Consider the following 27,487-nt stretch of genomic DNA (forward strand, 5'->3'; position numbering starts at 1 on the left):
CTGAGCTTGTTTGTTTTCTTGCAGATGTTTCACTATCCAAGAAAACAACCAAGGACAGAGATAACCAAGGATCCCTCCCTGCTATCTTTTGATTAAACTAAATCTTCCCAGGCAGGTGCTCTGATAGAAATATTGATTTCATTCTACACAACAGTTAGTCTTGTCCCAGTTTCTACTTCTTTCACATATATGTGTTTCTTGTAGACAAAAAATATCTTGATTTTGTTTTTTAATATATAAAACATATTTTAGTTTTGTGGTAAATTTAATTCATTGGCATGAATTATCACTGTTAATGTATATATTATACATTAGAAATATAGTGCCTTTCAAACATATTCCATTCAACAAGTCTCTGATTTTCATTGAGTCAGTTATGAGAAATACATTATCTAGATATACTTAGTAATAACCTCTAAAGAATGTCATAACCTGGAACCTATTGTTCATAACCTAGGATGTTTACTCAGAATTACCAGCACATCCTGGCCTTGGCATTTGCTGTGAAGGAACTCAATGAGAATCCTCAAATCTTACCCAACATCAGCGTGGGCTTCCACATCTTAAACAGTTATTTTTTGGCAAGGTGGACCTATCTTGCCTCAATGGAACTTCTATCAACTCTGGACAAGTTCATCCCTAACTACAAATGTGATATTCAGAATAGGATTGTGGGAGTCATTGGAGGACCTACTTCTGAAGTCTGTCTCCAGATGACAAATACCTTGAGCACCTACAAGATTCCACAGGTTAAAAAAAAAGGATGAAAAATTCAGGTTCATTATGTTTAAGGTTGTTCTGTAAATGAGAAATAGAAAATGGAAATCTTATTAGTTTCCTAGGTGATCTATTCATGAAGTACTGAAAAAAGTAGTTGATCAATTTATATTTGGGTGTGAAAATGTGGGGGCATTGTTTTGTAATTATAATAAATGGGAATATTTTCCAGTAATACATGCATATGTCAATATAAACTCAAAATGTATGTGTAAGGATTGAAATAAATACCATTCAATAGGAAAAAAAATGTTAATAAATCATTATATTTCCTAAGGTCTAGAAAAAATATATTGCTTTGGAGATTTTTGATTAAAAATATTTAAATGATCAGAAAACTATATAAGATAAAAGTATTAATAGAAAAAAAGAATGAAACTAAAAGTATGACACAGTATATTTTTGATTGTTACTGAGCTTCCACACACACCCCCCCCCCTTTTTTTTTTTTTCTTTGCTTAAGATCTTATATGGGTCTTCTCCAATAATAAATGACAAAACCAAAGAAGATTTTTTTCACCAAATGTTTCCAAGTGGGACCTATCAATATTTGTGCATTCTAGAGTTACTGCAGCATTTCAAGTGGACCTGGATTGGTCTGATTGTTTTTGATGATGACAATGGAGAATTATTTGTACAGGATATACTTCCCTTATACTCTCAGAAGGGTATTTGTGTGGACTTCTTAGAACCCATGCCCAAAACATCTTTTTCAAGTGACATTGCTGAAACTGCAATGGAATGGTTTGCAACTTCACGTATTGTCACAGGAAGTACTGCCAAAATTGTTATTATACAAGGTGAAATACAAACAATTAGTGTCCTAATAACAATTTTCCACTTTTCACAATTTTATGATGTAACAATTGAAAGCCGAGTGTGGATTATGACAGCCCAGATGGATTTTGCATCTCCTAGTTTAACAAGAGATTGGGACATACATTTCCTCCATGGAGCTCTATCATTTGCTGTTCATACAAACTATCCAAGAGGATTCCAGCAATTTCTGAAGGAAAGAGATCCTGCTACAGAACATAGAGATGGATTTATCAAAATCTTCTGGAAAGATGCATTTAATTGTGATTTCTCAAATTCCATTCTCCCACAGAGAGGTGAGAAGATCTGTACTGGGGAAGAAAGTTTGGATAATCTACCTGAAACTCTGTTCGACACAAGAATGTCTGGCTGCAGTTATAGTATCTACAATGCAGTTTACATAATGGCACATGCTTTGTATGCCATAATGTCATCCAAGTCAATAGAGAAAGCAAAGACAAGGAACATGAGACAACAATATCTATTCGGAGAGCCCTGGCAGGTATCTAGGATGTAATACAGCTCCTTTTAGTAGGCAATTAAATATGCTGCAATGTAGAATTATTAAGACAATTTATTACCACTTAAGTGCTAAGAAAGAATTGTAAGAGGTAAAAAAAATCAGTTCCTCTTTTAACTGATAAATATTTATATAATTCTGTATCAGAAATCTTGAGATGTAAGTGATGAAGGAAACTATAAAAATATAAAAAGATAGAACATTTCAATAATTAAAGAAGGAACATGTTTTTTGTGTTTTCTTCCTTCTTCCATTTTAAATATGTAGTTTCTGAGTATGTCTTACATATTCAGAATGTTAAGAAGAGATGAGATGTGTAAAAAGCTTACGTGTTTAGATACATAAGAGGTTTTTGGTGTTTTGTGTGCATATACACATATTGTTTCTGTTACTGTAAACACAGTGCAAACCTCATCATATATGTACATGTGTGTATGTACATATATATACAGTGCAAACCTCATCATATATGTACATGTGTGTATGTGTATGTGTGTGCAGGAATACAAGCTAATTTCAGGGCTTGTCCACATGGAGCTCTGTTTCCAACTGTCCTGTTTGCCATCGTTCGCTCCCTAGAGACTAAAATGGATGATCTGAAACCTGAGCTGGCCACGAACAAGGAGTGTATATCAGAGGTGGTGACCCTCTGAGAGCTGTATGTAACAAAATTTCATTTTGATGTATGCCAATTGGTGTACATTCAAAGTGACAATAAAGTTGTTGTTGTATATTAACCAAACTTTCAGGAAGTGTCCAGACAATTGACTCTTTCTCCTTTTTCTTCTCTTCTTTCTGTATTTTCCCCCTGAAAATCATTCATCCTACCACTAACACCGAATAGTTTTAGCTCAGAGTTGAAATGTGGGATTCTTGGTGCTCTCTGGGTTTGGTTATTTTCTTGCAGATGTTTCATTATCCAAACTAGGCATCATCATCAGTGCTCTTTCATCTTAGCTTTAAATTGTGTTAGGATTATTATGAATGTTCTCTTAGAATCATTTTTTTCTCTACCTTCTCTCCAATTTAGCTCCACAAGTTTATAAGAAGTACCTCTTTTATAAATAATGCTGGAGAAAATATTTCTTTTGATGACAATGGACACATAATTTCTGGATTTGATATTTTTAACTGGGTTACATATGAAAATAACACATTTACAAAAGTCAAAATTGGATGGGTAGACCCAAACCCTTCCTCTTCTAAATCACTCAACATTCATGAGGACTCCATTGTATGGCCCACAAGATTTAACCAGGTACATATTTTGTACAGATTTGAGTATAGCTTAACCTACATTAACCGCCCTGAGTCCTTCGGGAAAGGGCGGTATACAAATCCAATTAAATAAATAAATAAATACATTTCTGAATATTTAAAAAACACTGAGTTATTCATCTGTTGAAACAATTTAGCCTTATTCTGATATTATACTTGTGTGTTGTATTTGATGTGCTGCAAGTAGAAAAATAGGGACCAATACGGTGGGAAGGTAACAGCGTTCCGTGCGCCTTTGGCATCTAGTCATGCTGGCCTCATGACCACAGAGATGTCCTTGGACAAGCACTGGCTCTTCGGCTTTGAAACGGAGATGAGCACCGGCCCCTAGAGTTGCATGTGCGGGGGAACCTTTACCTTTTTATAGTTTAGTGTACAATCATACTGTCAAACCTACAAAACTACTTTGGCTACAGCCATCTTTCTTCATTTTTTGGCTTGCCACAGCTAAGGTGGGGGAGAGAAGATGCATTCTTGTAGTTCAGTCATAACAATAACTTTCTTGTGGGACCCAAGGTCAAATAGCTCGAGTGTTTGGGGGGCTAGAACAACCGTTAGAGAGCCCGCCAAAGGTGTTATTTGAGAATGTGATTTATTACATAACTAGTGGGTGGGAAGCTTAACTTTTACTTTGTAACTTTTTTGGGCGGGGCTTCCAGTCCTGGTTTCACCTATGTTCGTCCTGATATTATGTAGCCATAAAATTTGTTCTTTGAGGAAAGCAATTGCTTCAGAGTTCTTATTTCTACTGGTCTCATCTATCGGAACCATGGCATTAAACCAAGACTCCAAAATTAATTTACCCATGCGGTCCTGAACCCTGGTTGCCTATCCAAACCTTGGGAGGATGACAAAGACTCAGGGAAGACACAGAGATGGAAAAGAAAGAGGAATCAATTCAGAGCCTTGGGTCAGCTGCAGTGGATGGGATGCAGACAGTTACTTTCATGGAAAATGTGGTTCTGACAACTGGAACAAAACTAAAGTTCCCAGAGGAGAAGCTTACTCAGAAGAAGGAAGGAGTTGTCATCGGGGGAACCTGGTGGTCTGATGCTGCCCAACCACTTAAGAGCATGTTGAAGGCTGCAGATGTTGAATTCCCAGTGATTTCATCACAAAGCTTCCTGGTCAGCAGCTTGGGATAAATCTGGTGAATGGAAATATCTGACAGCCATGAGGGAGAAGTTTGATCGACTGGAGGTGGGTGTCAGGTGTTTTCAAGAGGGTGAAAGAACAAGTGGTCGCGTGAACCTCCACCACCCCAATGGAGCCCTAGCCCTGTGATTGTCAGATGGGCCTCCCCATTCCTGAAGCCTGACCTGACATTGAGCCCAGTGCATTGGTGGAACCCCATTCACTACCAATGCCAGGCCAGCCCAGATCAACCCCAACAACAGGTTAGTCCTGAATATTACTGGCATTCTACCAGTCCCAAGCACCGAAGGCATCTCCTTAGCCCAGATCATCACCATCAGTCCCTTAGCCCTTATCACTATCAGCACCTTACAAGCCCTGAGCACTACCAGCACTATCCGGGCCCCAACTGCTGTTGGCATCCTGCCAGTCTAGATAATCACCAGTGCCCAGTGGAATCTGACCCCTATCAGCATCGTGCCAGGCCCAACCGCCATCGGCATGCTGTCAGCCTGAGAGCTCCACCAGGGGCTTTCTGATGAGGGGGATTGCAGCCACCCCAATCACAATTCCCTGGGTTATTGCAAGCATTTTGGGATCACTGTCCAGCTGAACCACCTCCTCTTAAGCCCATATTCGATGGAGACCCCAAGAAAGTGACTATTTTCCTGAACCAGGTGTGATCTCATGTTAATCTCTTTGAATGGACATATTTGGATGAGGCCAAGATGATTGATGCCATGGCTGTCAACTTGGAGGGGGAGGCTTCAGAATGGATGGCTGGTCTGTGAGAGGAATGAGTGCCTGAACTATGGGATTTCGATCTAAATATGCATGGGCTGAGGGCCAGATTTGAAGATGGCTCCCAAGCTGTACAGGCAGAAAAAGGCCTCCACAAAGTGAAACAAAGGGGTCAACCAGCAAGAGAGTTTGCAAGAGAATTTTAAAGGTGGCAGGGAGGATCAGGCAAAGGCCTGAACAGTCATTGATTCACTACTTCAAAGCGGGGCTGGATCGCAACCTGTTCCAGACATGCATCTGCAGAGGCAATCCAAATCAACTCCGTGACTGGTACCTCCTGGACACAGATCTGGATATCAAATTAACATGTACCATAAGCCTGCTGCATCGGGACCTCAACCTAAGTGAGATCCAGTGAGGTGTCAACCACCGCAATGGCCTCCACCTGCTACGGTGCATGGATCCATTCGAGCCTCTGCTGGATCCCAGGTCAAGTGCTTCAGGTGTGGACAACCTGGAAATCAAGCTTCAGGGTGCCTGGTCCCTTTCCCTCTGCTGAAAAGTGCGACTGCAGCTCCAGAAAAGCCAAAGAGACAACCTGGGCTGACATGTGAGAAGTTGAATTGGGCCAGCCAGGGGCAAATTGTACAAGTCAGAGTAATCAGCCACAGTAATCAGCCCGCACCAGAACCTTATGACAGCGATGACGAGGGGAAAGATGACCCAATGGTGAGTCAACCTGTCTCACCTTTTGCCTTTTCCACCAGAATAGTAGTGCCTAAATCAGGACTCAGATGGACTTGTACATTTTAGTCAATTCGGGATACACCCGATGCCTAATCAACCTGCCTACCGTACTGAAACTGTGCATTAGAGTTAAATTGCTACCCCTACCCATGAGGTCTGGGCAGTCCAATGGATCTCTCATAGAGGGAACCCCAGCTACCCACCTAACTGAACTAGTGCATCTAGAAATAGGGGTGCATTGGGAGTTAATCTGCTTTGTGGTGATCCCAAAAAATGACTAAAGCAGTGATACTGAGATTGGCCGAGCTTGATAAATGGCAACCTATGATTTGGTGGGAAAACGGAGTTAGGACTTTAAGGTTAGCAACTGGACCATCACCTCCTGCCCCAGTTAGTAGTCCAATTGTGAGCCAGGTGCAGCCCCTGGAAACCTTGAAGTCTGCTGTCAATTCCCTGCCAGGAGAAGCTGTCATTCCAAGTGAATATAGAGACCTAGCAGAAGTGTTCAGCGAGGCGGAATGTGATGTCCTGTGCTATTGAGATTTTACCAGGAGCAAAATCACCCAAACCAAAAATGTATTCAATGATCCCTCGTGAACTGAAAGAGTTCACAATAAGAACTTAGCCAGGGGACCTATCCAGCCAGCAAAATCCTGAGTAGCCGCCCCAGTGTTGTTTAGAGAAAAGAAAGAAGGGTCAATGAGATTGTGCATGGACTATAAAGAGTTAAACGCTGTCAGCATGAAGAATATGTACCCCCTCCCCTTGAAGAAGGACATGTTAGCCCATCTGGCAAAAGGAAAATTTTTTACCAAATTAGATCTAAGAGAGGCATATTACCGAGTGAGAATCAAGAAAGGAGATGAGTGGAAAACAGCTTTTAACAGTCTCTTGGGGAGCTTCCAGTTCAATGTTATGCCTTTTGGTCTGCAAGGGGTTCCTGCTGTGTTCATGCAATTGATTAATCATGTGCTGCATGATCAGCTATATAAAAGGGTTTTAGTTTACCTTGACGATATCCTCATTATACAGAGACCATGGCAGAGCATATTAAGTTTGCATGTGAAGTACTCAAAAAACTGTTAAACTTTAAACTTCATGCAAAGCTTCCCATGCCTGAACTCCCTCAGTACCTTCCTGTTTCACAAACATGGGTGACCTCTTGGAAAACTGTTTGGAATAAGGCAAAAGCAGCTCTAATCAAAACTTCAAAAGTTTACAAAGAACAAACAGATAAGAAGAGGGCTACTTAGAGGTCATTTCATGTTGGTGAAAATGTCTACCTCTCTACAAAATATTTAAGACTTAAATTACCTAGTAAAAAGTTGGGACCAAAATTTTTTGGACCTTTTCTCATAGTGTGGACCCAGTCACCGTAAAATTAAAGCTTCCTCCCCCTTAGGGAAGATTCATCCTGTTTTCACTTCAGCCTATTAAAACCTTTCAGGGAGTCCTCATTAAGACCTCATCCCAAACAAGCTCCTGGTCCTCTTGCTATAGGGGGAGAAACTTATTATGAAATAAAATGAATCCTTGACTCCAGGTTATACAAGGGAAAGTTGCAGTATTTAGTGCAATGGAGGGGTTATCTGCTATCAGAAGCTACTTGGGTGAAAAGTACTGGTGTGAAAGCTGAAACATTAATACGTAAATTTTATGATAGACATCTGAATAATCTCAGGGGTTAATCACTGACTTTAAACTCTTTATTTGAAGGATTTCTCCTTTCTTTAGAAGATCTGACTGTCAAACCTACAAAACTACTTTGGCTACTTTCTTTGTTTTTCAGCTTGCCATATCTAAGGAGGGAGGGAAGATGCATTCTTCTAGTTCAGTCATAACAATAACTTTCTTGTGGGAACCAAGGTCAAATAGCTCAAGTGTTTGGGGGGGCTAGAACAACTGTTAGAGAGACCACCAAAGGTGTTAATTGGAGAATGTGTTTTATTACATAACTAGTGGGTCAGAACTTTAACTTTTACTTTGTAACTTGTTTTGGGGGGGACGTCCAGTCTTGGTTTCACCTATCTAAGTGCTGATATTATGTAGTTATTAAATTTGTTCTTAGAGGAAAACAATTGCCTCAGAATTCTTATTTCTACTGGTTTCATGTATCAGAAACCATGACACATACTGTACAACAGTATCTCGTCAACCTTCTGATTAGCTTCAGAAGAAGAGTGTTATGCCACTCAAGTATTTCTCAACCAAAATGGTTGACATTCTAAAGGACTCCATTTTATGGATTAGAACAGGGCTTTTCAACCAGTGGTATGGGCACCACCTGTGGTACATTGGCACCTAGCAGGTGGTATACAACCATTCTAGAAAAGTGGTAGTGGGGGAGGGGAATGAGCTGAACCGGTGATAGCACCACACAAGCATGAGTGAGAGATGGCTGGAGCTGCAGAGCTGTCAGGGCTCAGTGGAAGCTCCAGGATCAGTGCCAGGCTCCAGCTGGAGCTCGGCACTGATCCTGGCGCTTCTTCTGAGCCCAGAAGAAGTGCTGATCAGCTGGAATGTTGCAGCATCTCCAGGGTCTTGTGATTTACATTCAGATGCTTGGCAACTCATTCATATTTATGACAGTCACAATGTACAAGGGTTATGTGAAGTGACCAAAACCTGCTGCAACCACCCAGCAGAGGGGGGGAAAAATAAAAACCAAACACCCCACCCTTGCTGCCAATCCTCGAAAGAAATGCTCACAACAATAAAAACCTCGGACAGGAGGAAAAGTGCCACCGGGCGGGCAGGCAGGTGGCTTGCTCGGTGATGGCTTGGGAGGCACTTTTTTCAGTGCCATTGTAACTCTGAACAGTCACTAAGCAAACTGTTGTAAGTTGAGGACTACCTGTAGTTCATCACTTTTTTCCTTTTTTTGTTTTTTTGGTCATCAAGTTTTTGACACCTTGTTAGGAGACTGGTGGTACTCAGATGTTGCCACATCCTAAAAGTGGTACAATGGGTAAAAAAGTTGAAAAGCCCTGGATTAGAAGAATTAAATGGGCACAAACATACTTTGCATAGGTTTGGGGGTAATTTAAATCACATTCTGAACATTCAAAGTGTTCCTTTACTCTTCCAGCTGTAACATCAATAACCCCGTTGAGATACTGAAATCATATTTTGAATTGAAATTGCTCTAAAAATTGTTATGTGATTATAAGGCTTGTTAAGAACTGGAACAGTTGTCTAAGTAAAAACTTCATAGTTTAGGCTTGGTTGTTGGCAAAAACAATCCTAGAGGTCAACATTACCATACTTCCATGCTGTTTTCAAAGAGGTGACTTTGATATTAAGTATATGAGGCCATTGCCTGGGATAACTGACCAATATCTGAGATAAATTGAACCCAATCCCTCTTTGCTGCACTTCAACTCATTGCTTAGCGTGTATCATCCATCATATCCAAGATGAACCTGGAAATGCTTGCCATGACACCAACACACCAACTAGGCAGTGATCACCATTACAGTCATCTCAAAATATCTCATTCCCAAACAGTGAATTTAGAAAATACATATTTATATTTCAGTAAAAGCAATGCCACAGGGCATGCTAGAAATATCAAACTGATTCCTTTATTTTTCATCTCCTTCATTCAGAAAAGACCCCATTCCCTGTGTAATGACTATTGTCATTCTGGTTCAAGTAAGGTCAAAATAGAAGGAAAGCCATTTTGCTGCTATGAGTGCTTTTCCTGTCCAGAAGGGAAGATTGCAGATCAGAAAGGTAATGTTTCTTCAGTTTATAAATATCAACCCCTGGGAACTTGGGTGGAATAATTTCAGAATGTTATATAATACTTTTTGTGTTGCATATTATAGGAGATTTTATAAAGAGGATTGGGATGAGTGAAATATAGGAAAGTACTTTATCCCCTCCATAATTAACTTCCACAAAAAATGAACCTTATCATTTCAGCCATAAGACCTTTAGCTAAATAATGTTGGTAAATCCCAAGAGGACAGAACAGATTCTGGAAAGTAAAGAAAATTTATCAACAACTCTACAAAGAAACTGTTCATGAAATACACTTGAGTTCTCTCAAAACCAGCATTGCATTTGGAGTTCTGGTCTAACTTTCACACTAAAGACCTGATGTACTACTCTATTTAATCAAATCCTTTGCTGGCTATATCAATTCACATGCACATTCTAATCTGTATAAATGTATATTGAAGGCGTGCATCTCTCTCATTTTTAGGTTAATCAAAGAAGGTGCTGTACTGTAAATAAGCAATGAAATCGTGAGCTCTGCTCCAGCTCTTTTGAAAAACTCTGAGATGACTTTCTCCTAGAAACTCTTCTCCCCCCCAGAATCTGTTCCTGTCTGCCATTTTAAACATGGTCATGAATATTTATATTGAGCTACAAATTCAATTTGAGATGAAAAACTGGCATCTAAAAATTTTGTTTGTACCGTGCATCTTTTTGTGTATCACATGAAGAAACATATGCATGGTCTCATATCTTGCCTTATTTTAACGTGTTGAATGATGCAAATAATCAAAACCATAAAAGATAGTTTAGTCTAATTTTGCATCAGTTGTAACGTTCAGTATATTAATCAAAGAGTTACTTTAAGTTCAATTGTATGCTGTTTCATTGACTGTATTACACAAATGGTTTGTCAGTGATTTCAACCTATATAATAGCTCTATAACTCCTGGAGAGGCTTCTATTTAAAGCATTAAGCATAGGGTCCATTTTGCTAAATTTTGAGCTGTGCTCAAAGTGGTTAGAATGCAGTACTGCAGGCCAACTCTGTCCACAGCCAGAAGTTCAATTTTTACATGCTGAAGGTTCACTCAGCCTTCCACCATTCTGAAGGGGTAAAATTCAGACCCAGTTTGTTGGAGGCAATATATGACCTCTGTAAACCACTCAAAAGTAATGTAAAGCACTATAGGGTGATATATAAGTCTAAATACTATTGTTTTTGCTACTGCTAAATTTCTTATTTCTTTCAATATTACTTCATTAATATAGTAACTTCTACATTGTCATAATAGCAAGGTATTATTTCATTTGTTCATTCATTCATTTCATTTCATTCATTTCCACAGACATGGATGATTGTTGGCCATGCCCATATGGACAGTACCCAAACAAGAAGCACGACTCATGCCTTCCAAAACAGATAGTTTTCCTGTCTTATGAAGACCTATTAGGAACTAGTTTGGCCACTATTGCAATTGTCTTTGCTTGTATTACCACTGTGGTGCTTGGGATATTCATCAAATATCAGGACACTCCCATAGTCAAGGCCAACAACCGCAACATCACCTACCTTCTCCTTGTCTCCCTTGTGCTCTCATTCCTTTGCAGTTTATTATTCATTGGAGAACCTGAAAAGGTGACCTGCCTTTTGCGACAAACTGTTTTTGGGATTATCTTCTCAGTAGCCATTTCTTCTGTATTGGCCAAAACCATCATTGTGATTTTAGCTTTTATGGCTTCAGTGCCAGGATCCAAGATAAGGCGATGGCTGCACAAACAGTTAGATAATTACATTGTTGTTGCCTGCTCCCTCATTCAAGTTGCTTTTTGTGCCATATGGCTTGTAATTTCACCCCCATACCCTGATGCTGATAAGAACTTAATGGCAGATGGGATTATTCTGGAATGTAATGAAGGCTCTACTGTCATGTTTTACTGTGTCTTGTTGTACCTGCTTTTCCTTGCCATTGTTGGTTTCAATGTGGCTTTTCAAGGCCGGCATTTACCAGACAGTTTTAATGAGACCAAGTTTATCTTCTTCAGCCTATTGTGTGTTTGTAGTGTCTGGTTGTCATTTTTTCCAACATATCTGAGCACCAAGGGGAAATACCTGGTGACTGTGGAGATCTTTTCCATATTGTCATCTACTGCAGGACTACTAGGCTGCATATTTTTCCCCAAATGCTTTGTCATTCTACTAAGGCCAGATCTGAACAATAAGAGGCAGTTACTAAAAGGCAAGAAAGAAGAAATATAATTTTAAGTTAATGTTTCAGTGAATGATGTACAGTCACTCCCTTATTTAGCGAATGTTCACAATTGTGATGGTGTTGAAAAGGTATCTTTTTGACCAATCCTCAAATATGCAACCTTTGTAAATCAAAGGGAAGCTGAGCAATGTCACAGTTTTATTTAAAAAGCATTCCTCTAAAAGTCCAAGTTGCTGCTCCCAGTTTTGTCACTAAATGAGAATTACCTGTACTGAATATTCAATGAAGAATGCTCAATAATTGGAACTGGATCAAAATAAAGCAGTGCAGGCCATGATGAACCTGCCACATTATGTATATGTGTCATCAGTAATTCAGTTGGCTTCACTGCAAGTTGATAAGCTGCTTCTACCAATAAAGCCCTCAAAGATATTTAGTATTTGAGGGACTGGCCATCTGTAAGTTTCTGCCTATCTCAAATGAGCAAAAGACCTAGTTTGATATAATGGTTATGGCCTCAGGTTACAAACCAAGGAACCGTAAATTCTAGTCCTACCTTAGTCACAAGCATTATGTGGGGCCAGCCACTTCAGCCCTAGAAAGAAGACAATAGTCAAGCACTTCTGAAAAATCTTGACACAAAAATTGCAGTGCCCAGACTGAAGGCATTGACACAAAGGCACTAAAATAAATATAAACATGCCTTATTACACTGATAGTTTATTAGTGAATAACACCCAACCAAAATATATTAGAAAATTAGAATTAATCTAAACTCTGAAACAGAAGGCCATCTTTCTTTTAGAAATCCTACACAATTAGACCTTTCAAAAGGGAAGTAATAGGAAAGATTACAAAAGAAACCCGGACCCAGAAATTAGCCATCATAAATGCAGATTCATCCAGGAAGGGTGGGAAAAGAGAATACCTCAAGGAAATGACCATTTTCAAAAGGGATAAGCCAAGCTGAATTTTAAAAGTACTAAAGAAAAGGGTTGTTTTTCTCTTCTCTCACTCTCCTTCCCCTGCCCTGCATAATTCTGGCAGACAGCCAAGAACCATTGAGTCAAAGAAAATATCCTGAGGGCAAGAAACCACAAACATGTACCTTATAAGGTAAAAGGTAAAGGTTCCCCCGCACATGCGTGCTAGTCGTTTCTGACTCTAGGGGCCAGTGCTCATCTCCATTTCAAAGCCGAACAGCCAGCACTTGACCGAGGACATCTCCGTGATCACGTGGCCGGCATGACTGGATGCCAAAGGCGCACGGAACGCTGTTACCTTCCCACCGTAGTGGTCCCTATTTTTCTACTTGCATTTTTACGTGCTTTCGAACTGCTAGGTTGGCAGAAGCTGGGATGAGTAACAGGCACTCACTCTGCTATGCGGCACTCGGGATTCGACCCGCCAAACTGCCGACCTTCTGATCGACAAGCTCAGCATCCTAACCCACTGACCTACCACGTCCCTACGTACCTTATATAAACAATCAAATTCACTGATCCCACCAGATAGGAATAATGTGATACTGACAAGATTAAAACAAAACACATATAAAAAACCCATTAGCATGAATGAAACATCTCCTGAGGACAAGATTAATCTCTCACTGTCCAAACAAAATCAGGCTAAGGAAAATTAGGAAAACAAATACCTTTACAAAATCTAAACCATAATCTAAGCCATATCTCAAGGGGTATAAAAGTTGGATCACTCACCATGGAAAATCACTAGCTAGTTCAGAAACCACTGCTGTGTCACTACACTGTCTGATTTCTTCAATAAAATCTACTTTCTGGCAGCTTGCTTTGTTTAGTGTCTATTCTTTCGTCTGCCCTGAAGGCTTGTTTCCCAGCTGGAAAAACGGTCCAGAGAAAACTTCTTCTCACAACATCTTTATGCCATCTGACTCTCAAAAAGAGAGTGCCTGACTCTGGGTGTCTCACAATACTCAAACAAAGAAATTAGAATAAAATCAATACAAAATAAGAAATAAAATATGGCCAGCACAATGAACTGACAATTCTCAGTCTCTCTGTATAAAGAGCCAGAGTTTCATGGCTCTTCTTAGCAACCATAGATCTGGAGTAAGAGGGCAAGATTTTTGAGTGTAAAAAGTTGGAAAAGTAACAAAATGCCTCTAGTGTAAGATTCAATTATAAAATTAACTGAACTTGAAGAAATAGCAACACTAACCAGTCTGGTCAGAGAGAAAAAAAACACAATGCAAATTTATTTGAAAGACTGGAAAACTTATATGGATGTTTTGTTAAAAGAAAAAAATGATACTTTCTGCAATTACAGCATAAAAGGAGCAAAAAAGATGGGGACAAGCATCAAATAATGATTATTCAATAGAAGAAATGTGGAATGTATAACTGTACATTTTCTTGTCTTTTCATTCATTTCCATTTTGTTTCTTACTTTTTATCTTTACTTTGTTTTGTATACTTTAACTGTATATACAGTATATATACAGACAGTATATACAGTATGTACAGACAGACTGTGCATACAGACACACACACACACACAGAGAGAGAGAGAGAGAGAGAGAGAGAGAGAGAGAGAGAGAGAGAGAGAGAGAGAGAGAGAGAGAGAGAGAGAGAGAGAGAGAGAGAGAGAGAGAGAAACTAAATTGGGAACTTAAGGATAAGTAACCTTATTACAGAGAGCAGGTACTATGGACAATTCTTTCCAAGAGATAGATTGGGAAGACCTCACCAAAGGTTGTAAACATCAACATCCTGAGCTCTGAAACTTTTTGAAAGAATATAGAATTTGAAATTGGTAACTATTCCCTATCATGCTGTAATTATTAAATAACCATAATTAAAGTTATACAGTAACTTCCTCATTCATGAACAATCCCCCAGGACAGGAAATAAGCATACAATTGTACAATATACAATTGTAGCTTTCAGTCAGCTGAGTGATGCCATGTGAATTGCCATTATTCAAAAAAATAATAATAAATCAGTGAGGAGTCAGACCATTTGGAACAAAGCACGAAGACTCCCAGATAAAGTCATGTTATTTTTGGCACTGATGATAGTCCTGGCGGTTGTACTTTATGGTCAGAGAAAGATTCCTCTGGCTAAGTGTCCTATAATGGCACCTCTACCTATTCTCCACAAATATTACCAACCTGGGAGTTTCATCATTGCTAGCATTACTTCTCAAGTCTACATTTTTTCAAGTCCAGAAACATTTCAGAAGCCACCTTCTGATGAAACTTTTGATGACCTTTTGTAAGTACCTTAGGCTGAAAAATCGAACACATCTTCTATGTGGCCAGATAGTTTTCATGCTATTTAGCTTCACATAGGAGTTTCATCTAAAGTTCCAACTTAGATGAGAAAAGAAAAGGATGGCAGATTTTATTCAAAAGCTTAGAGCATAAATATTATAATTCTTACTGAAAATTGCAAATTGCACGAGATATAATAGTGTATCCAGAACTCAGAAACTTCCTATTTATAACTTTCTATATTCATTCCTCATTACTATGAGGAATATGAGGCACAATCACCTATTGTATGAAAATTATCTTCTTCTTTGAAAGAATGAAAACAAAAAAATACCTGTGCTCAAAACTATTTAATTTCTTCTCTAGAGCACATAGAACACACACATACACACACACAGAAGCATAATTATTTTATCTTCTTTTTATCATCTTTTAAAATTAATATCCTCCCTGCTATCTATAGAGGAGAATATTTGTAACTCGGGGTTGAAATAGTGGATCCTCAGGGTTCTCTGATCTTGGTTGGTTGTTTGCAGATGTTTCATTGGATAGGTCAAGTTTCATGAAAAGAAGGGGGTGACATGATAGCAATATTTTCCAATATCTAAGGGTCTGCCATAAAGAAGATGGAGCTAAGTAATTCTCCAAGAACCTGAAGGCAGGACAAGAAGCAATGGAGAGAACCAATCTAGAACTAAGAAGAAATTTCCTGACAGTTAGAATAACTAATCAGTGGAATGAAATGCCTCCAGAAGTTGTGTGTGCTCCAACACTGGAGGTTTTTAAGAAGAGACTGGACAGCCAATTGTAATTTAATTTAATTTAATTCATTGGAATGGATTCTCACTGTAAATGTATATATTATACATTAAAAATAGTGCCTTTCAAACATATTCCATTCAACAAGTCTCTGATTTTCATTGGGTCAGTTATGAGAAATATCTAGATATACTTAGTAATAACATCTAAAAAATTTGATAACCTGGAACCTATTGTTCATAACCTAGGATGTTTACTCAGAATTACCAGCATATCCTGGCCTTGGCATTTGCTGTGAAGGAACTCAATGAGAATCCTCAAATCTTACCCAACATCAGCGTGGGCTTCCACATCTTAAACAGCTATTTTTTGGCAAGGTGGACCTATCTTGCCTCAATGGAACCTCTATCCACTTTGGACAAGTTCATCCCTAATTACAAATGTGATGTTCAGAATAGGATAGTGGGCGTCATTGGGGGACCTATTTCTGAAGTCTGTCTCCACATGACAAACATCTTGAGCACCTACAAGATTCCACAGGTAAAAGAAGATGAAAGATTCAGATTCATTATATTTAAGGTAGTTTTGTAAATGAGAGAAAGAAAATGGAAACCTTGTTAGTTTTCTAGGTGATCTATTTATGAAATACTGAGAAAGTAATTGATAAATCTGTATTTTGGTGCTAAAAATGTTGGGGCATCATGTTGTTATAATAAATGGGAATATTTTCCAGTAATACATCCATATGTCTATATAAATTCTACATTTACTGAGAATGAGTGATTAGGAGCTTTTGGAAAAAGCTTTGGAATGTCAAAATGTGTATCTAAAGTTTGAAATTGCTAAGCACATTGGTTTGTGCTTTAAATTGTAAGCCGCCCTGAGTCTTCGGAGAAGGGCGGGATATAAATGGGATTAAAAAAAAAGAAATCAATACTGTTCAATAGCAAAAATCTTAGTAGATCATTATATTTCCTGTGGTCTAGAACAGGGTTCTTTTTACCCATTGTACGACTTTTAGGATATAGCAACATCCGAGTACCACCAGTCGCTTAGCAAGGTGTCAAAAACTTGATGACAAAAAAAAAGTAAAAAAGTAATGAAGTACAGGTAGTCCTCAACTTACAACAGTTCACTTAGTGACTGTTCAAAGTTACAATGGCACTGAAAAAGTACCCCCCAAGCCATAGCCGAGCAAGATACCTGCCTGCCTGCCCAGCGGCGCTCTTCCTCCTGTCCAAGGTTTTCATTCTTGTGAGCAATTGTATTGAGGATTGGCAGCAGGCGTGGGGTGGGGGTATTTGACTTTTATTCCCTCCATCTGCTGGTTTTGGTCATTATATATGGTCATTTCATTTCATATGAGCCTGTGACACTGTCACCATCATAAATATGAATCAGTTGCCAAGCATCTGAATGTAAATCACAAGGCCCTGGAGGTGCTGCAACATTCCAGCTGATCAGCACTTCTTCTGGGCTCAGAAGCGGCAGAATTAGCGCCGAGCTCCAGCTGGAGCCTGGCGCTGATCCTGGCACTTCCACTGAGCCCTGACAGCCCTGAAGAAGCACTGATCCTGGCACTTCTGCTGAGCCCTGACAGCCCTGCAGTTCCAGCCATCTCTCGCTCTGGCTTGTGCGGTGCTGCCATCAGTTCAACTCATTCCCCTCCACTGCTACCACTTTTCTAGGATAGTTGCACACTACCTGCCAGGTGCCAATGTACCACAGGTGGTACTCGTACCACTGGTTGAAAAGCCCTGGTCTAGAAAAACATACTGCTTTGGAGAGTTGTCATAAGAAATAATTAAATAATCAGAAAAATATATGTTAAAAGTATTAAAAGAAAAAATAATGAAGTCTATTCTAATGATCTCTTTTTCTATTAAAAGTATGATAAGGTTAATTTTTTTATTGTTACTGAACTCCTCCCCCCCTTTCTTTGGCTTAAGATCTTATATGGGTCTTCTCCAATAATAAATGACAAAACCAAAGAAGATTTTTTTCACCAAATGTTTCCAAGTGGGACCCATCAATATTTGGGCATTCTTGAGTTGTTACTGCATTTTATGTGGACCTGGATTGGTGTGATTGTTTATAATGATGACAATGGAGAATTATTTGTACAGTATATACTCCCCTTATACTATCAGAAGGGTATTTGTGTGGACTTCTTAGAACCTATGCCCAAAACATCTTTTTCAAGTGACATTGCTGAAACTGCAACTGAGTGGTTTGCAACTTCACATATTGTCACAGGAAGTACTGCCAATACGGTTATCATACAAGGTGAAATACATACCATGAGTGTCTTAAGAACAATTTTCCATTTTTCACAATTTTATGATGTAACAATTGAAAGCCGAGTGTGGATTATGACAGCCCAGATGGATTTTGCATCTCCTGGTTTTGTAAGAGATTGGGACATACATTTCCTCCATGGATCATTATCATTCGCCGTTCATACAAATCATCCTACAGGATTCCAGCAATTTTTAAAAGAAAGAAATCCTGCTTCAGAAACTAGAGATGGGTTCATCCAAATCTTCTGGAAAGATGCATTTAATTGTAGTTTCTTAAATTCTAGTCTACCACAGAGAAATGAGAAGGTCTGCACTGGGGAAGAAAAAATGGATAATCTACCTGGAACTCTTTTTGACACAAACATGTCTGGTCACAGTTATAGTATCTACAATGCCGTTTATATTATGGCACATGCTTTGCATGCCATAACTACCTTTAAATTGAAAGAGAGAGCAAAGATAAAAAACAAGAGACAACAATATCTATTTGGAGAGCCCTGGCAGGTATCTAGGATGTAATACAGCTCCTTTTAGTAAACAATTAAATATGTTGCATGTAGAATTATTAAGACAATTTATTATCCACTTAAGTGCTAAGAAATAAATATAAAAGAGGCAAAAATGCAGTTGTTCCCTTAAATCATAAATATTTATGATTTTTTTTTATCAGAAATCTTGAGATATAATGTTGGCTACCTTCTGGAGGAAATTTCAAAAATTAAAGGAAGATATATTGCGTTTAAATAATTAAAGCAGGAACAAATTTCTCTTTGTGGTATTTCCCTCTTCCTTTTTAAATATATAGCTTCTGAATATATATTACATATTCAGAATCTTAAGAGATAAAATATGTAAAATGTTATATTTTCTGCACACAAAATGCACATATTGTTTCTATTATTGTAAAGACAATGCAAATCTTTTCTACTATTAATATGTTATATTTTTATGTTACCTTTATTATATTTCCAAGTTAAGCATTAAAATATAAACTAGCATAAAAGGGAAAAGGGGAAGGGAATAATAAAAAACAGTATTGATAATATATTTTTCTCTTAATTTAAAGTAGCACAAATTATCAAATGTAAACATGTAAATGTAAATGTAAAGCATATGATAGATAGATAGATAGATAGATAGATAGATAGATAGATAGATAGATAGATAGATAGATAGATAGATAGATAGGTAGGTAGGTAGGTAGGTAGGTAGGTAGGTAGGTAGGTAGGTAGGTAGACAGACAGACAGACAGACAGACAGACAGACAGATAGATAGATAGATAGATAGATAGATAACCTTTTTTGTTATTTTTTTACTTGGGCACATTGACACGCAATAAAAAGGAAATTTTGTTGCTTGCTCTCAAAAGTGTACACATACATAACACATATTTAAACATGCTATATAAAACAGAAATAAATTATGAAATCTAAACATGTAAATGTAAAGCATATGATAGATAGATAGATAGATAGATAGATAGATAGATAGATAGATAGATAGATAGATAGATAGATAGATAGATAACCTTTATTGTTATTTTTTTTTAATTGGGCACACTGACACGCATTAAAAATGAAATTTTCTTCCTTGCTCTCAAGAGTGTACATACACATAACACGTACTGTATTTAAATATGCTATATACAACAGATGTAGAAACCTACATCCTTAAATATAAATTGTACTTACCAGCATTAAAATGCTGCATATGCTTCCAAATTTCTTTGCCAAACTTTCAGATAGTGTCTGGGCAACTGACTTGAATTTTCCTTGTCCTTGTCCTAGTCCTTAACCTTGTCCATGTCATTGCCCTTGTCCTTCTCCTTCTCCTTCTCCTTCTCCTTCTTCTCCTTCTCCTTCTCCTTCTCCTTCTCCTTCTTGTCCTCCTTTCTGTAGGTTTTCCCCCTCAAAATCATTTATCCTACCAATAAAGGAGATTATTTTTAGCTCAGAGTTCTTGGTGCTCTCTAAGATTGCTTGTCTTCTTCCAGATGTTTTATTATCCAAACTGGGTAAAATCATCAGTGCTCATTTATCTTAGTTTTAAATTGTGGAAGGATTGTTATGAAGGTTCTCCATGGCTTCATTTCCTCTCTATTTTTTTCCTCAAATTAGCTCCACAAGTTTATAAGAAATATTTTCTTTAAAAACAATGCTGGAGAAAATATTTCCTTTGATGACAAAGGACATATAATTGCTGGATTTGATATTTTTAACTGGGTAACATATGAAAATAACACATTTACAAAACTCAGAATTGGATGGGTAGACCCAAACCCTTCCTCTCCTAAATTGTTCAACATTGATGAGGACTCCATTGTATGGCCCACAAGATTTAGCCAGGTATATATTTTGTAGAGATTTTAAATATTTTTGATTTTTCCCCCTCAAAAATCTCTATTGAAACAATGTACCCTTATTCTGATACTAAACTTGTGTTTTGAATTTGATGTGCCTTATAGTTTAGTGTACAATCATACAACAGTATTTTAACAACCTTCTGAATAACTTTAGAAAAAAAGTGTTATGCAACTCAGGTAGTTCTCAACTAAAATGATTGACATTCTAAAGCAGGCATGTCAAACTGCCAGCCTGTGGGCCGGATGCATTACGTCGAAACCGTGTCCACACCATTGCTGGCAATGAGAAAAAAGTCATGATATGTCATGCAACATCACCTGACATCATGAGTTTGTTTTTTTTAATCCCATTTATATCCCGCCCTTCTCTGAAGACTCAGGGCGGCTTACAATCTAAGCACAAATCAATGTGCTTAATCTGACATGTCTGCTCTAAAGGACTTTATTGTATGGACTAGAAAAGTTAAACAGATACCTACAGTATTTTGCATAGGTTTGAGGATAATTTAAAGTACATTATAAATATTCAAAGTGTTGTTCTACTTTTCCAACTGTAACATCAACAACCCTTTGAAGTATTGAAATTATGTTTTGAATTGAAATTGCTCTAAACTGTGGTATGTGATTATAAGGCTTATTGACAACAGGAGGAGTGAAAATGTAAGGGCTTAGGTTAGTTTATAGAGGGGGGCAATCCTGGAGGCAACAGTAACATGCTTCCATGTTGTTCTCAAGGAGCTGACTTTGACATTAAGTATATGAGGCCATTGCTTCAGATAACTGACCAATATCTGAGGTAAATTGAACTCAAATCCCTCTTTGCTGCACTTCAACTCATTGCCTAGTGTGTATCATTCATCATATTCATCATTACCTAGAAATGCTTTCCATGACACCAACAAACCATGTAGGAAGTGATCACTATTATAGTCATCTACAAATATCATATTCTCAAACAGTGAATGTAGAAAATATGTGTCTATGTTTCAATAAAAGTAATGTCTCAAGACGTGCCAGAACTACCAAACTGATTCCTTTATTTTTCATTTCACTTCATTCAGAAAAGACCCCAATCCCTGTGTAATGACTATTGTCATTCTGGTTCAAGTAAGGTCAAAATAGAAGGAAAACCATTTTGCTGCTATGAGTGCTTTACCTGTCCAGAAGGGAAGATTGCTGATCATAAAGGTAATGTTTCTTCAATTTATAAATATTAACCCATGAGAACCTGGGTAGAATAGTTTTAGAGTGTTTTGTAATACTATATGTTTTACGTATTATACAAAATCTTACAAAGATGGTTGGGATGAGTGAAATGTAGGAAAATACTTTATCCGCCCCCATAATTAACTTCCACAAAAATGAAGCTGGGGTCTTCTCAGCTTTAAGACTTCTAGCCAATTAATGTTGCTAAAACCTAATAGAACAGAGCAGATTCTGGAAACTAAAGCAAATTTAACAACAACTCTACAAAGAAACTGTTCCTGAAATACTGTTGAGTTCTCTCCAAACCAGCAATGCATTTGTAGTTCTGCTCTAACTTTCTCACTAAAGACCTGATGTGCTACTCTGTTTAAACAAAACCTTTGCTGGCTATATCAAATCATTTGCATATTCTGATTTAGATAAAATTTATATAAAAGGCTTGCATCTTCCCCATTTTTACGTTAGTGTAACTACCTGCTATATTGTAAATAAGCAATGAAATTATGTGCTCTTCTCAAAGTTTAAAGAAATTCTTTAGAAAACTATGACATGATTTTTTTCTAGAAACTTTCCTCCCCTAGAAACTGTTCCTGTCTGTGATTTTGAAGAGGTAATATGCCTGTGAGGTACATTTATAATGAGCTAAAAATTCAATTTCTTTGATGTTATATGATCCTGGCTACTTGCCTTTGTGACCAGAGGCAAGCTCACCTGACCAATAACCAGCCAAGACACAGTAAAAGCCTTTTGTTTTGTTTATTGCAATAAGCGGGGAGCTATCAAAGCTTGGTTCTCTCCAAAGTATCAACCAAAATATTCCCTTCTTTATATAGCCCTGTCCTGGCCTCCACATCCCTCCTTTTTCTCCATTGGCTGAGGTACTATTTGGTTACATTCTTTCCCACCGCCTTCTATGTACTTCTTGCTACATACTAAATCATACATCACATTTACATTAAAATTTAAAAAAGGTAAAGGTTCCCCCGCACATGTGTGCTAGTTGTTTCTGACTCTAGGGGCCGGTGCTCATCTCCGTTTCAAAGCCGAAGAGCCAGCGTTTGTCCGAGGACATCTCCGTGGTCATGTGGCCAGCATGACTATTTTATTTATTTTTATTTTTTTAATTTTTATTGCATTTATATCCCGCCCTTCTCCGAAGACTCAGGGCAGCTTACAAGCTTAGCAGTAGCCTTCATTCTATGTATATGCCTGCTTATTAGGGCTTTCATACACCCCCCAAGCGGCATTATTACAAAGTCAGCTTAATTGCCCCCAACAATCTGGGTCCTCATTTTACCTACCTCGGAAGGATGGAAGGCTGAGTCAACCTTGAGCAGGCAGCTGGTGTTACTTTGACTAGACGCCAAAGGCGCACGGAACACTGTTACCTTCCCACCGGAGTGGTCCCTATTTTTCTACTTGCATTTTTACATGCTTTCTAACCGCTAGGTTGGCAGAACCTGGGACGAGTAACAGGCACTCACTCTGTTACGTGGCACTCGGGATTTAAAATTAAATTAAATTAAAATTAATTAATTAATTAATTAATTAATTAAAATTAGGAAGTAATTTATGCAAAGTGTGTCAGTTAATATTAATCAACTAATTGTGCAGGCTCAGTTACCTGAGTTCTGCCCCCCCTTTTTATAGGGTCTTTCCTTTTTTTGCTAGTTTTCTTCTCTTACAGTTCCTTTTCCCATTCTGAAGACCCAGATAACAATTTTGCCTACATGATTCTCTTACATCCTTCCTTTATGCTATCCTTTCCTGGTTCCCATCTATTATAAGCTTGTTTCTCCACTTGGTATGTTTCCACTGCAGCAAATTCCATTTTAAATGTCTCTTTCAATATTAATTTTTTGAAGACCTTTCCTTTACTTCTATCATTTGAAATGAAAAACTGGCATCTAAATTTTTTGCTTGCAGGCAAAACGTTTTCCCTGATACCTGAAGAAACATATGTATGGCCTTATATCCTGCCTTATTTTAACATATTGAATTATAAAAGTAATCAAAACTATGAAACATAGTTCAGTACAATTTTGAATCAGTTGTAAATTCAGTATTTACAGTTTAGCTACTATTTCATTGATTGCATTACGGATATGGTTTATCAGTGCTTTCAGCCTAGATAATGCCTCTATAACATCCAGGGAGCCTCCTATTTGAAGCATTAACTAGGGCCCATTTTGTTAAATTTTGAGCCATGATGGCACAGACATTAGAATGAAGAACTTCAGGCTAACTCTGTCCAAAGCCAGGAGTTCGATTCTGACGAACTGAAGATGGTTCGGGGCAATATACTGAATCCATAAATTGCTTAAAGAGTGCTGCAAAGCACTATGGGGTGGTATATAAGTCTAAATACTATTGCTATTGCTACTGCTAAATTTCTTACTTCTTTCAGTATTACTTTATTAATATAGTAACTTCTACATTGTCATAATATCAAGGGATTATTTCATTTGTTCATTTATTCATTTCATTTCATTCATTTGTTCATTCATTCATTCATTCATTCATTCATTCATTCCCACAGATATGGATGATTGTTGGCCATGCCCAGATGGACAGTATCCAAACAACAACCATGACTCATGTCTTCCAAAGCAGATAGTTTTCCTGTCTTATGAAGATCCATTAGGAACTAGTTTGGCCACTACGGCAATTTTTTTTGCTTGCATTGCCACTCTGGTGCTTGGAATTTTCATCAAATATCAGGACACTCCCATAGTCAAGGCCAACAACCGGAACATCACCTACCTTCTCCTTGTCTCCCTTGTGCTCTCATTCCTTTGCAGTTTATTATTCATTGGAAAACCTGAAAAGGTGACCTGCCTTTTGCGACAAACTGCTTTTGGGACTGTTTTCTCAGTAGCTATTTCTTGTATATTGGCCAAAACTATAATTGTGATTTTAGCTTTCATGGCTTCGGTGCCAGGATCCAAGTTGAGGCAATGGCTTGGCAAGCAATTAGATAATTACATTGTTGTTTTTTGTTCCCTCTTTCAAGTCACTGTTTGCAGTGTATGGCTTGTAACCTCACCCCCATACCCAGATGCTGATATGAACCTCGTGGCAGATGAAATCATTCTAGGGTGTAATGAAGGCTCTACTGTCATGTTTTACTGTGTCTTGTTGTACCTGCTTTTCCTTGCCATTGTTGGTTTCAGTGTGGCTTTTCAAGGCCGACATTTACCGGACAGTTTTAATGAGACCAAATTTATCTTCTTCAGCCTGCTGTGTTTTTGCAGTGTCTGGTTGTCCTTTTTCCCAACGTATCTGAGCACTAAGGGGAAATTCATGGTAGCTGTGGAGATCTTTTCTATTCTCTCTTCCAGTGCAGGGTTACTGGGCTGCATCTTTTCCCCAAAATGTTTTGTCATTCTAGTAAGGCCTGATCTGAATACTAAAAAACAGTTAATAAGAGGCAAGAAGAAAGGAATATAATTCCATGAGTAGTTTGGTGAAAAATACATCCACTGAAGACCATTCAAAAACTGGAACTGGTCCAGAATGAAGTCATTTTCTAACATATCTGAACACCAAAAGGAAAATACATGATGGCTGAATAATAAAAAAAACCCAGTTTGTTTGTTTGTTTGTTTGTTTGTTTGTTTGTTTATTTATTTATTTATTTATTTATTTATTTATTTATTTATTTATTTATTTATTTATTTATTTATTTATTTATTTATTTTGACTTATATGCCGCCCTATTCCCATAGGACTCAGGGCGGTTTACAGGGCAATTAAAACCATACAATACAAAAGTTAAAATAAATTTAAAACAATTAATTAAATTTAAAACCCAAAAGTTAAAAATTAAAACTTTAAAACCCAGTTAAAAACCCCTCAGTCTAGGCCAGACAGCTCAAAGAGCCAAGTTTTTAGGTCCTGAGTTCCATCGGAAGTTGGTTCCAAAGGGCAGGCGCACCCACAGAGAAGGCCCTCCCTCTGGGAGTCACCCGCCGGCAATCCTTCACCGGCGGTACCCTAAGAAGGCCCTCCCTGTGGGAACGCACAGGACGATGGGGAGTTGATGCCGGCAGCAGGTGTTCCCTCTGAATGAGAGGGAAGAAATAATTCCATAATATTGTTTCAGTGAAAAATAAATTCTCTGAAGAACATTCAGAAACTGAAACTGGTTCAAAATGAAGGATTCACAATTGATATCAATCTACCAATCTCTTCTGATTGTTCCAGGCACTCATCAAAATCTGTCAGTAGTAAAATTCATATTGGTGGTCAATCCTCTTTCTATTTGGCCTGTTTTCCCCAACCCATTCCTAATAACAACATTCTTGGGCTGAAGATCCAGGTGTGCACAGTTCTTGACTATCAGCCACTTGAACTAGACACATCTTTCGTATCTTCAGTCCTATCAACCACTTGAAAAATGTGGGTTTTTCCTATCTGCTTGGATATGGTTAGAAAGTCTTGGATACTTAAGACCATGACTTCTGATCCCAAAGCTTCAATAGATCATTATTTTTCATATGCTCTTGAAAATTTTCTTTATATAGAAGAAAATGATCTCTATGATCTTAGAGATACCCACCGTTAGTCTAATAAATGGGGTGGTGCTGTGGTTCAGTGGTTTTAGATTTTGGGCTTAAGTGAGTCATGTCCTCACCCCAGCTCCTGCCAACCTACTAGTTCAAAAGCATACAAATGCAAGTAGATAAATAGGTACCACTACAGTGAGAAGAAACAGTGCTCCATGATGTCATGACCATGGAAATATCTTTGGACAATGATGGCTCAATGGCCTTGAAATGGAGATTAGCATCACCCCCTATAGATGACAATGACTAGTGAAGTAAAATCTGGAGGGACTCCTTTACTTTTTTAAAACTCTAATAAATGGAATATAAACAATGAAATGCTTATTCCTCAGAAATAATATTTTCATTTTCTTTCCTTCCTTCTAAATGGTTTTAAGTAATTATATGGAGAAGACTTTAATATGCTGAACTGTAGGAGCTCTGAGAAAAATGATCACAATACTCAAATTGCATTGTCACATTCCTGCTCATCCAATTGGTGTTTGCTGTGTTTTCACACAAACCACCTCTAATTATGGGATTTATGGAAAAAGGAAGTGGTCTATAGATAATTGAAGATTCAGATGCAAGCCCACCCAGTGCTTAATTCCAGATTCTCCATAAACCTTGTTCATAGATGTTACACCATATCTACATCCTGCTAATCCTTGATCCATGCTCTGTCTCAATCCATAAACCAACACAGGAAAGCAAGGCTATATGAACCATTTATTTTACTTCTATGTAACTTCTATGTTCAGTCTCTTGGACAGCCAATAATTCAGTGAAGAACTAGGCATAAGGAACTTCTCTGGTTTCCTTCAAATTTCTAGGATGATTTCAGGAAGAAAGAAGAAATATATTTCTGTCAAATTGTTTTAGTGAGTGATATTCAGATAGTCCTTATTTAGCCACTGCCTTATTTGGTTATTTTCTTTTCTTTTGCACAACATTCTAATAGGTAATTAATCCTCAGTTTGGTATTTAAGTGTTGTTGCAGAACCTGTTCTCTTGTCTTCTTCCTGACAAACTGTGAAAATATATCTTAACTTTGCAAACTTTCTATTATTTTTGTACAGTTCTTCCAGTTCTGCATTGATATCTATACCATTC

Source organism: Vipera berus (genome assembly GCF_964194415.1).
Source record: "Vipera berus genome assembly, chromosome: Z".
NCBI lineage: Eukaryota > Metazoa > Chordata > Lepidosauria > Squamata > Viperidae > Vipera > Vipera berus.